The sequence below is a fragment of the Anomaloglossus baeobatrachus genome, chromosome 7, assembly GCF_048569485.1.
Source record: "Anomaloglossus baeobatrachus isolate aAnoBae1 chromosome 7, aAnoBae1.hap1, whole genome shotgun sequence".
Taxonomy (NCBI): Eukaryota; Metazoa; Chordata; class Amphibia; order Anura; family Aromobatidae; genus Anomaloglossus; species Anomaloglossus baeobatrachus.
Genome location: NC_134359.1, coordinates 295,330,524 through 295,342,954, shown reverse-complemented (window position 1 = coordinate 295,342,954; position 12,431 = coordinate 295,330,524).

Below are 12,431 nucleotides of genomic sequence, written 5' to 3'. Positions count from 1 at the left end.
TCCTCGGTGCCGATCTGCGGCTCCAGAGCTGTGAATTGGGGGCGGCATCGATCGCACATTTGCCTTTTATACAACCAAGTCCTCTGCTTTGTAACTAGACATGAAAACTGAGACATCCGTGCGCCGCTGTTTTCAGATGATGATGATCACGGCCGGGATCAGAATGGAACGTTCATGTCTGTTCTCACTGTGGTGACATCATAGGTTTATGACATCATGGAATATGCAAATTATAGCTGACCACACCGATGACTACATAAAGGGGCCGCTCACTTGCATATGTCATCACTTTGTGATGTCACAGTGATCAAAGGGTCTAAAAATCCGCTCCTGAGATCCTAACAGCCATTATACTTCATAAAGCAACAGGACGATGGACCGAGCTACGCAAGCAAGAAAGAAGAGAGAGCAGCCCTTGGAAAAGCAACCGTGAAGCCCCTGGATTATACACCGTGGAGCCCCTGGATTATACACCGTGGAGCCCTGCGCCTTTACTGCCTTTTTGGGTATTAACCAGGATAGGAACGCCCCACGATGCAGGACCGTGAGCATCGTGAGAACCTGGTGACCGTATCCACCGTATCACTGCTCGTTATCCTATCCCTAACCCCAGCCCCCCAGTGGTGTCTGTCCCCCAGCCCCTCTTGTAATGTGTATGTGCCCCTGCCCCTCTTGTAATGTGTCTGTGCCCCAGCCCCTCTTGTAATGTGTCTGTCCCCCAGCCCCTCTTGTAATGTGTATGTGCCCCAGCCCCTCTTGTAATGTGTATGTGCCCCTGCACCTCTTGTGATGTGTATGTCCCCCAGCCCCTCTTGTAATGTGTATGTCCCCCAGCCCCTCTTGTGGTGCCTGTGCCCCAGCCCCTCTTGTGGTGTGTATTCGCAGATTTAGGAAAGTAGTGTTAGTTAGAATTTATTTAGTTGAGGGTGCAAGATTGAAATCTAGGGTTCCTTTGGAACCTGAAGGATAGAGAGTCTAGTGCCAAGTCTGTCTGAGGAAGCCTTTTCCAGGTGACGGCCTCAGACAGGTCCTAACAAGAGAGAGTAGCATTAGATAGTTTGTAGCATTAGATAGATTTTTCAGTTAGGGTTGATTCAACTACTCTAGCATCAAGCCCGCTCCTCCGTCCAGCAGCTACTCTGTGGATGCAATCCTGGGCCTGTGGAAACTATGGAAATAAGTTACTTAAAGCCTTTTTCCTAAATTTTAGAAACTATCTAAGGCCATCAGCTCAAAAAGGCTTCCCCAGACAGACCTGGCACAAGCCACTCCAATCTGCAGGTCCAGAAGGAACCCTGGCCTTCACCATTACCCTTGTTCAGGGTTCCTTTTGGACCTGCAGATTGGAGTGGCTTGTGCCAGGTCTGTCTGAGGAAGCCTTTTTGAGCTGATGGCCTTAGATAGATTCTAAAATTTAGGAAAAAGGCTTTAAGTAACTTATTTCCATTAGGGTTATTTTACAGTGTGAGCAATGAGATGCTGGATCTCTCCACCACATTGTCTTATGGTCATGGAGGCCTGTGCGCCTTTCTTGACTATTTGCAGGTTATTGGCACTAGATTATGGGACGTTGATCCAGGGAACTAGTCTGATTGCCCTATGTGGAGTCGGGAAGGAATTTTTCCCCTAATATGGGGCAATTGTCTTTTGCCTCATGGGGTTTTCGCCTTCCTCTGGATCAACACATTAGCTTTTAGGCTGAACTTGTGTCTTTCAACCTTAAAGCTATGAACCTGTTCCTGGGGCCGACGCCTCAGACAGACCCCAACATTCAGGGTGAAAAGGTTTAGTTAAAGAGGGAGAAATTAAAAGCAAAGCTCCAGAAACAAACTAAAATCCCCAAAAATGTTCCAAATAATATAATATAGAGCAAAAGTATAATCCTGTCCGGTCCCATGTCAGGGCATTAGTGCATTAGTCTGTGATCTGGGCAGATTAATGCTGTTGCTCTTGTATATTAAATAGGAAATTTTGGGGAATTTTAGTTTTTGTAGCTTTGCTGTTAATTTTAGGGTAGGGACTCGCAAGACATGAGGACCCTTGACGTGGGTTGCGAGCTTTGTGTATTTTGGCCATAATATCAACCAATGCCACATAAATTTAAATTGTTTTTCCATGTTATATTTATTTGTATACATGAGCTGGGCTCTACATGTGTGTGACCAGCGCCCTATACAAGCCTTATCTAATACTGAGCAGTCGCCCCCTCCATGAATCGGGAGGCTGTGAGTGGTGGTCTCATCAGTATTTTGCCTCCATCTTTAGTGCAGTATTTTCTGTGACCCGGCAGGTAAATTCTGCTGTCCCTATTTATTGCTATATTGCACTTATAAAATTTTGAGGAATTTTAATTCCTTATTCTGTGGCTTTTGCTTTTAATTTCATCAAAGGGACTCACAAAACAATGAGGACCCTTGACGTGGGTTGCAAGGTTGTGTTTATTTGGCCAAAATATCGACCAATACCTCATATATCAATCATATATATTATTTTGCACATGATATATACGGTATACTAGCTGTAGTACTCGACGTTGCCAGGGATAGTAACTGTCCCTCTCTCCCAGTATCTGTCTATGTGTCTCTTTGTCTGTCTCTTTCTGTCTGTCTCTTTCCCTCTCTCTCTCTTTCCCTCTCTGTCTCTGTCTCTCTGTCTCTTTCCCTCTCGGTCTCTTTCCCTCTCTGTCTTTTTCCCTCTCTGTGTCTTTCCCCGTCTGTCTCTTTCTCTCTCTGTCTCTCTCCCCGTCTGTCTCTCTCCCCGTCTGTCTCTTTCCCCGTCTGTCTCTTTCCCCGTCTATCTCTTTCCCTGTCTGTTTCTTTCTCTGTCTGTCTCTTCCCCTATATGTCTGTCTCTTTCCCGGTCTGTCTCTTTCCCGGTCTGTCTCTTCCCCTGTCTGTCTGTCTCTTTCCCTGTCTGTCTGTCTCTTTCCCTGTCTGTCTGTCTCTTTCCCTGTCTGTCTGTCTCTTTCCCTGTCTGTCTCTTTCCCCGTCTGTCTCTTTCCCCGTCTGTCTCTTTCCCCGTCTGTCTCTTTCCCCGTCTGTTTCTTTCCCGGTCTGTCTCTTTCCCCGTCTGTCTCTTTCCCGGTCTGTCTCTTTCCCTATCTGTCTCTTTCCCTGTCTGTCTCTCTTTCTCACTTATACTTCTATTCTGAAGAGACGACCTCTGGATATGACGCGGAGCTCGTGCACTCGGCTTCTGTGGTCGGCCATGGTGAGCCCTGTTCTGAGTGGATCCTGTCTTGTTACCCGCTGTATGGTCTTGGCCACCGTGCGCAGCTCAGGTTCAGGGTGGTGACAATCTTCGTATAGCCTCGGCCATCTTTATGTAGAGCAACAATTCTTTTTTTTTAGATCCTCAGAGAATTCTTTGCCATGAGGAGCCATGCTGAGCTTCCAGTGACCAGTATGAGAGAGTGTGTGAGAGATAACACCGAATGTAACACCCCTGCTCCCCAGTCACACCTGAGATCTTGTAACACTAATGAGTCAATAGTTAATTGGGCACAATTTGGCCAGTTTCTCTTAGAGGTGTACTCACTTTTGTTGCCGGCGGTGTAGACATTAATCGCTGTTTGTGGAGTTATTTCCCCTGTTATACAAGCTGCACACTGACACTGCACATGGTATCACAGGGTCAGATCTGCAGTGCTGTCCCAGGAAAAGATATAATAAAATATTTACAAAATGTGAGGGGTGTACTTACTTTTGTATTCTAATGTAGAACTGCAAGTAAATCCTACGTTAATGAGGTTGTGGCATCCAGTGGATAATAGTGTTATGAGGGTGCTGTGACAACAGTTAAGGGTGATCTTTGGCTGCACTGTTACGGGGTTCCTGTGGCTGAAACAGTTAATGGGGGTCCTGTGACTTGCACTGTTTTGGGGCTCTGGGGGGGTCCTGTGACTGGTCCTGTTATGAGGGTCCTATAGCTTGCACTGTTATGGGGTCCTGTGGGTGGCACTGTTATGGGGGTCATGTGACCTGCACTGTTATGGGAATCTTATGGCTGACACTGTTATCGGGGTCCTGGGGCTAACACTGTTATGGGGCCGTCCCATGGGTGGCAGTGTTATGATGGTATTGTGATCTGCACTGTTATGGGATTCCTGTGGCTGAGACAGTTATTGGGGTCCTGTGACCTGCACTGTTACGGTGGTCCTGTGGCTGGCACTGTTATGGGGCTTCTATTTCTTATGCTGTTATGGGGGTCCTGTGTCTCATGCTATTATGGGGGTTCTGTTACTGACACTGTTATGAGGGTCCTGTGTCTTATCCTGTTATGGGGGTCCTGTATCTTACGCTGTTATGGTGGTTCTCTGACTGACACTGTTATGGGGGTTCTGTGTCTTATGCTCTTATGGGGTCCTGTGGTTGGCCCTGTTGTAGGGATCCTGTGGCTGGTCCTGTTATGGGGGTCCTGTATCTAATGCTGTTATGGGGGTCCTCTGGCTGACACTGTTTTGGGGGTCATGTGTCTTATGCTGTTATGGGGTCCTGTGGTTGGCACTGTTATAGGGATCCTGCGGCTGGCACTGTTGTGGGGGTCCTGTGGCTGGCCCTGTTATAGGGATCCCGTGGCTGGCACTGTTGTGGGGGTCCTGTGGTTGGCACTGTTATGGGGATCCTGTGGCTGACACTGTTATGGGGATCCTGTGTCTTATCCTGTTATAGGGTCTTGTATCTTATGCTGTTATAGGGGTCCTGTGGCTGGCCCTGTTATGGGGGTCCTGTGGCTGGCACTATTATGGGGGTTCTGTGGCTGGCATTGTTATGGGGGTCCTGTGGCTGGCCCTGTTATGGGGTCCTGTGGCTGGCACTGTTATGGGGATCCTGTGGCTGGCACTGTTATGGGGGTCCTGTGATTGGCACTGTTATGGGGGTCCTGTGGTTGGCACTGTTATGGGGTCCTGTGTCTGGCACTGTTATGGGGGTCCTGTGGCTGGCAGTGTTATGGGGGTCCTGTGGCTGGCACTGTTATGAGGGTCCTGTGGCTGGCACTGTTATGGGGGTCCTGTGGCTGGCACTGTTATGGGGGTCCTGTGGCTGGCACTGTTATGGGGCTCCTGTGGCTGGCACTGTTATATGATTCAGCTGTGTCAGCACATGGCTATACAGTGCCACCAGTGATCCCAGAAGGACACAATGGGGGGTTTACGTTACAGACCATTTTCCTCCCAAGCCCCTGCCGTACTGACCTGAGAACCCCATATCCAGCATGGCCGCTCTCTTCCTGTCCTTGACGCTGCTGATTTGAGGGAAATTAATGTCCAGGAGGATGAAGAAAACGCAGCGAAAAATGTGATGATCCCGACAGAGATGGCAGTTACCGGCCCCCTCATACCTGTACACACAGCGCAGCTCCGGCTGCCGATGGTCACAGACCCTTCATTTATTATTGAGCCGAAGACCACGACGGGGAAAACCTGAGAGGGGGACAATGAAGGGTTAATAATGACCCCCCACATCAGATTACCAAACACCCGCACAGCCACACCACCCCCTATAACAGCAGTCTGGAGCCCCCCTATAACAGCAGTCTGGAGGTGCAGTCTGGAGCCCCCCTATAACAGCAGTCTGGATGTGTAGTCTGGAGCCCCCCTATAACAGCAGTCTGGATGTGTAGTCTGGAGCCCCCTATAACAGCAGTCTGGATGTGTAGTCTGGAGCCCCCTATAACAGCAGTCTGGATGTGTAGTCTGGAGCCCCCTATAACAGTAGTCTGGAAGTGCAGTCTGGAGCCCCCTATAACAGCAGTCTGGATGTGTAGTCTGGAGCCCCCTATAACAGTAGTCTGGATGTGTAGTCTGGAGCCCCCCTATAACAGCAGTCTGGATGTGTAGTCTGGAGCCCCCTATAACAGTAGTCTGGAAGTGCAGTCTGGAGCCCCCTATAACAGCAGTCTGGATGTGTAGTCTGGAGCCCCCCTATAACAGCAGTCTGGATGTGTAGTCTGGAGCCCCCTATAACAGTAGTCTGGAAGTGCAGTCTGGAGCCCCCTATAACAGCAGTCTGCAGGTGTAGTCTGGAGCCCCCCTATAACAGCAGTCTGGATGTGTAGTCTGGAGCCCCCCTATAACAGCAGTCTGGAAGTGTAGTCTGGAGCCCCCTATAACAGCAGTCTGGAGGTGTAGTCTGGAGCTCCCTATAACAGCAGTCTGGAAGTGCAGTCTGGAGCCCCCTATAACAGCAGTCTGGATGTGTAGTCTGGAGCCCCCCTATAACAGCAGTCTGGATGTGTAGTCTGGAGCCCCCCCTATAACAGCAGTCTGGATGTGTAGTCTGGAGCCCCCCTATAACAGCAGTCTGGAAGTGTAGTCTGGAGCCCCCTATAACAGCTGTATGGAGGTGTAGTCTGTAGCCCCCTATAACAGTAGTCTGGAGGTGTAGTTTGGAGCCCCATATAACAGCAGTCTGGATGTGTAGTCTGGAGCCCCCTATAACAGCATTCTGGAGGTGTAGTCTGGAGCCCCCCCTATACCAGCAGTCTGGAGGTGTAGTCTGGAACCCCCTATAACAGCAGTCTGGAGGTGTAGTCTGGAGCCCCCTATAACAGCAGTCTGGAGGTGTAGTCTGGAACCCCCTATAACAGCAGTCTGGAGGTGTAGTCTGGAGCCCCCTATAACAGCAGTCTGGAGGTGTAGTCTGGAACCCCCTATAACAGCAGTCTGGAGGTGTAGTCTGGAGCCCCCTATAACAGCAGTCTGGAGGTGTAGTCTGGAGCCCCCTATAACAGCAGTCTGTAGGTGTAGTCTGGAGCCCCCTATAACAGCAGTCTGGAGGTGTAGTCTGGAACCCCCTATAACAGCAGTCTGGAGGTGTAGTCTGGAGCCCCCTATAACAGCAGTCTGGAGGTGTAGTCTGGAGCCCCCTATAACAGCAGTCTGGAGGTGTAGTCTGGAGCCCCCTATAACAGTAGTCTGGAGGTGCAGTCTGGAGCCCCCTATAACAGTAGTCTGGAGGTGTAGTCTGGAGCCCCCTATAATAGTAGTCTGGATGTGTAGTCTGGAGCCCCCTTATAACAGCAGTCTGGAGGTGTAGTCTGGAGCCCCCTATAACAGCAGTCTGGAGGTGTAGTCTGGAGCCCCCTATAACAGCAGTCTGGAGGTGTAGTCTGGAGCCCCCTATAACAGCAGTCTGGAGGTGTAGTCTGGAGCCCCCTATAATAGTAGTCTGGAGGTGCAGTCTGGAGCCCCCCTATAACAGTAGTCGGAGATGTAGTCTAGAGTCCCCCTATAACAGTAGTCTGGAGGTGTAGCCTGGAGCCCCCTATAACAGTATTCACTTTCCGTTTCAGGAGGCCCCACAGATGCTCCATAGGGTTTAGGTCTGGAGACCCTTGGCCAGTCCAGCACTTTTACCCTCAGTTTCTTTAGTAAGGCAGTGTGGTGGTCTTGGAGGTGTTTGGGGTCGTTATGTTGGAATATGAAGGGAGGGGATCATGCTCTGCTTCAGGATGTCACAGGACATGTTCGTATTCATGATTCCCTCAGTGATCTGTAGCTCCCACAGCCGGCAGCACTCATACAGCCCCAATCAATGACCCTCCTCCACCATGCCTGACTGTAGGTTGGAAACACTTGTCTTTGTCCTTTCTCACCTGGTTGCTGCCACACACGCTTGACAATGTAGCGCCCCACAGGGCAGCTGGTTAACCTACTCGTTGCCGGGCCGTTGGGGTCAGGTCACGTGATGTCACGGGTGGCCTTGCCCGGTTCCATTGCCCCGAGGCGTACAGAAATGGAAGGGAATAGGGGGTGTTGGGGAAAGTTTGTCATGACGCCACCTGTGATGTGCGGCCAGGGAGTTAGCCACCGCTGCAGTATTCCTCACTGGGGCAGGTGTTATGGCAGCCGGGATGGTGTAGCTCCCCACAGGTGGAGTGGGTCCCGGGTGGATGATGGAGGTAGAGGGGCGATGGCTGTCGGCGCCAAAGAGCTGGGGCGGCGACACAAGTAAAGGACGAGCCGACACAGTCTCTGCGGGTTCAAGGTGTCTCTTTACTCACAGCTTCCGTTGCCAGCCCAGTAATACCGGCCACCGCCGTGGTGGGCTCTGGTCAATCCCAAGCAAGTGAGGGGCCACCACCGGTGTTGAAGAAAGAATAGAGAAAGTGTCCTTGTAGTAGGATGTCCTCCTTAGCAGTTAGGAACCCGGGCTGAGGTCCCGCTCCAAGCCCTGGGCCCTGTGTAGATTGAAGGGTTCCAGAGATGTTTTGTCAGAACTATAGTCCCGACTAGTCTCCGTTTGTGTGTGCGTTGCGCCTACTTCTACCCCCTGTGGTGCCCACCCCCTGCCGGTTGCCCTAGCGACTGGAAGATCCCATGTTTCTGCATGGCCACCCCCCTGTCTGCCCCAAGACAGCTCCCCAGTGGGAAGCACCTGACTGTATGTTAGGGGAAATGTGGAAACACCGATGATTAACCCCCCCATTACCGGAGATGGACACCGCACCTTAATTGAGGTGTAGTACCCTGTGGTGACCAGAGCCTCAGGGGCGCCACAACACCATCTGAACCAAATAAGCTTATTTTGGTCTCATCAGACCACAGGACGGCTCCAGTAACCCATGTCCTCAGTCTGCTTGTCTTCAGAAAACTGCGGTTTCCTTGGCCATCATCTTTAGAAGAGGCTTCCTTCTAGGACAACTGCCATGCAGAGCAATGTGATGTAGGGTGCGAGATATTGTCTGAGAATTGACAGGCGGACCCCCGACCCTGTAACCTCTGCAGTGTGCAGCTTATGGTCTGAGCACTGACAGGCGGACCCAGACTGCTGTAACCTCTGCAGTGTGTGGTGTATGGTCTGAGCACTGACAGGTAGAACCCCCCCACCCCTGTAACCTCTGTATTGTGCCGCCTATGGTCTGAGCACTGACAGGCGGACCCCCCACCCCTGTAACCTCTGTATTGTGCCGCCTATGGTCTGAGCACTGACAGGCGGACCCCCCACCCCTGTAACCTCTGTATTGTGCCGCCTATGGTCTGAGCACTGACAGGCAGACCCCCGACCCCTGTAACCTCTGCAGTGTGCGGTGTATGGTCTGAGCACTGACAGGCTGACCCCCAACCCCTGTAACCTCTGTAGTGTGCGGTGTATGGTCTGAGCACTGACAGGCAGACCCCCCACCCCTGTAACCTCTGCAGTGTGCGGTGTATGGTCTGAGCACTGACAGGCGGACCCCCACCCCTGTAACCTGTGTAGTGTGCGGTGTATGGTCTGAGCACTGACAGGCAGACCCCCCACCCCTGTAACCTCTGCGGCAATGCTGCCAGCACTATCACAATAACAGTTGCACTCAAGCAAAAGGGAAAAAAAGCTAAAGGATGCACAGAGTGGACACAGGAATGTGAACATACATTTCTGCTTAGAAAAAACATGAAAAACTTAGATACTTAGCAGATAAAATGGTCAATTTTATTTGAGCCCAGTTACCACGCCACGGTGTACCTCTCAACTGGGTCCTAACCTAGTGAATGCCTCTCTTTTGTCTCAATCCTGACCTTTTATATATGGCTGGAAAAGGAGTGATGTACTGCAGGATGGGGCTGAGGAGTGATGTACTGCAGGATGGGCTGAGGAGTGATGTACTGCAGGATGGGGCTGAGGAGTGATGTACTGCAGCATGGGGCTGAGGCTGAAGATTGATGTTCTACAAGATGGGCTGAGGAGTGATGTACTGCAGTATGGGGCTGAGGAGTGATGTACTGTAGGATGGGGCTGAGGAGTGATGTACTGCAGGATGGGGCTGAGGAGTGATGTACTGTAGGATGGGGCTGAGGAGTGATGTACTGTAGGATGGGGCTGAGGAGTGATGTACTGCAGGATGGGGCTGAGGAGTGATGTACTGTAGGATGGGGCTGAGGAGTGATGTACTGCAGGACGGGGCTGAGGAGTGATGTACTGTAGGATGGGGTTGAGGAGTGATGTACTGTAGGATGGGGCTGAGGAGTGATGTACTGTAGGATGGGGCTGAGGAGTGATGTACTGTAGGATGGGGCTGAGGAGTGATGTACTGCAGGACGGGGCTGAGGAGTGATGTACTGTAGGATGGGGCTGAGGAGTGATGTACTGCAGGACGGGGCTGAGGAGTGATGTACTGTAGGATGGGGCTGAGGAGTGATGTACTGCAGGATGGGGCTGAGGAGTGATGTACTGTAGGATGGGGCTGAGGAGTGATGTACTGCAGGACGGGGCTGAGGAGTGATGTACTGTAGGATGGGGCTGAGGAGTGATGTACTGTAGGATGGGGCTGAGGAGTGATGTACTGTAGGATGGGGCTGAGGAGTGATGTACTGCAGGACGGGGCTGAGGAGTGATGTTCTGCAGGATGGGGCTGAGGAGTGATGTTCTGCAGGATGGGGCTGAGGAGTGATGTACTGCAGGATGGGGCTGAAGAGTGATGTATTGCACGATGGGGCTGAGGAGTGATGTTCTGCAGGATGGGGCTGAGGAGTGATGTTCTGCAGGATGGGGCTGAGGAGTGATGTACTGCAGGATGGGGCTGAGGAGTGATGTTCTGCAGTAAGTGTCTGTATATAACAGGATAAGAGAGTTGATGTTTTGTGCAAAACATGAGAACAGAACAAAATCATGAGTTGTTGTTGTGAGCCCCCCGTGTCCTGCCCCCCGTGTCCTGCCCCCCGTATCCTGCCCCCCGTATCCTGCCCCCCGTGTCCTGCCCCCTGTGTCCTGCCCCCTGTGTCCCGTGTCCTGTGTTCTGCGATCCCCATAATAAAGGTTATTGGGGTCTTTTATATATTTATTGTGCATAGTTTTTGTCTCGGGCTGTATGACACCAGACGCGGCCCCATCACATCTCCAGGGGTCTCTCCCAGATTTCTAAAAATTCAGTTTTTATTTAGTTCATCATCTGTCACTCAGTTTCCCCAGAATCCTCGGTGCCGATCTGCGGCTCCAGAGCTGTGAATTGGGGGCGGCATCGATCACACATTTGCCTTTTATACAACCAAGTCCTCTGCTTTGTAACTAGACATGAAAACTGAGACCTCCGTGCGCCGCTGTTTTCAGATGATGATGATGACGGCCGGGATCAGAATGGAACGTTCATGTCTGTTTTCTGTGGTGACATCATAGGTTTATGACATCATGGAATATGCAAATTATAGCTGACCACACCGATGACTACATAAAGGGGCCGCTCACTTGCATATGTCATCACTTTGTGATGTCACAGTGATCAAAGAGTCTAAAAATCCGCTCCTGAGAGCCTAACAGCCATTATACTTCATAAAGCAACAGGATGATGGACCGAACTACGCAAGCAAGAAAGAAGAAAGAGGAGCCCTTGGAAAAGAAACCGTGGAGCCCCTGGATTATACACTGTGGAGCCCTGTGCCTTTACTGCCTTTTTGGGTAGTAACCAGGATAGGAACGCCCCACGACGCAGGACCGTGAGCATCGTGAGAACCTGGTGACCGTATCCACCGTATCACTGCTCGTTATCCTAACCCTAACCCCAGCCCCCCAGTGCTGTCTGTGCCCCAGCCCTTCTTGTAATGTGTATGTGCCCCTGCCCTTCTTGTAATGTGTATGTGCCCCTGCCCCTCTTGTAATGTGTATGTGCCCCTGCCCCTCTTGTAATGTGTATGTCCCCCAGCCCCTCTTGTGGTGTCTGTGCCCCAGCCCCTCTTGTGATGTGTATTCGCAGATTTAGGAAAGTAGTGTTAGTTAGAATTTATTTTGGTGAGGGTGCAGGATTGAAATCTAGGGTTCCTTTGGAACCTGAAGGATAGAGAGTCTAGTGCCAAGTCTGTCTGAGGAAGCCTTTTCCAGCTGACGGCCTCAGACAGGTCCTAACAAGAGAGAGTAGCATTAGATAGTTTGTAGCATTAGATAGATTTTTCAGTTAGGGTTGATTCAACTACTCTAGCATCAAGCCCGCTCCTCCGGCCAGCAGCTACTCTGTGGATGCAACCCTGGGCCTGTGGAAACTATGGAAATAAGCTACTTAAAGCCTTTTTTCTAAATTTTAGAAACTATCTAAGGCCATCAGCTCAAAAAGGCTTCCCCAGACAGACCTGGCACAAGCCACTCCAATCTGCAGGTCCAGAAGGAACCCTGGCCTTCACCATTACCCTTGTTCAGGGTTCCTTTTGGACCTGCAGATTGGAGTGGCTTGTGCCAGGTCTGTCTGAGGAAGCCTTTTTGAGCTGATGGCCTTAGATAGATTCTAAAATTTAGGAAAAAGGCTTTAAGTAGCTTATTTCCATTAGGGTTATTTTACAGTGTGAGCAATGAGATGATGGATCTCTCCACCACATTGTCTTATGGTCATGCAGGCCTGTGCGCTTTTCTTGACTATTTGCAGGTTATTGGCACTAGATTATGGGACGTTGATCCCGGGAACTAGTCTGATTGCCCTATGTGGAGTCGGGAAGGAATTTTTCCCCTAATATGGGGCAATTGTCTTTT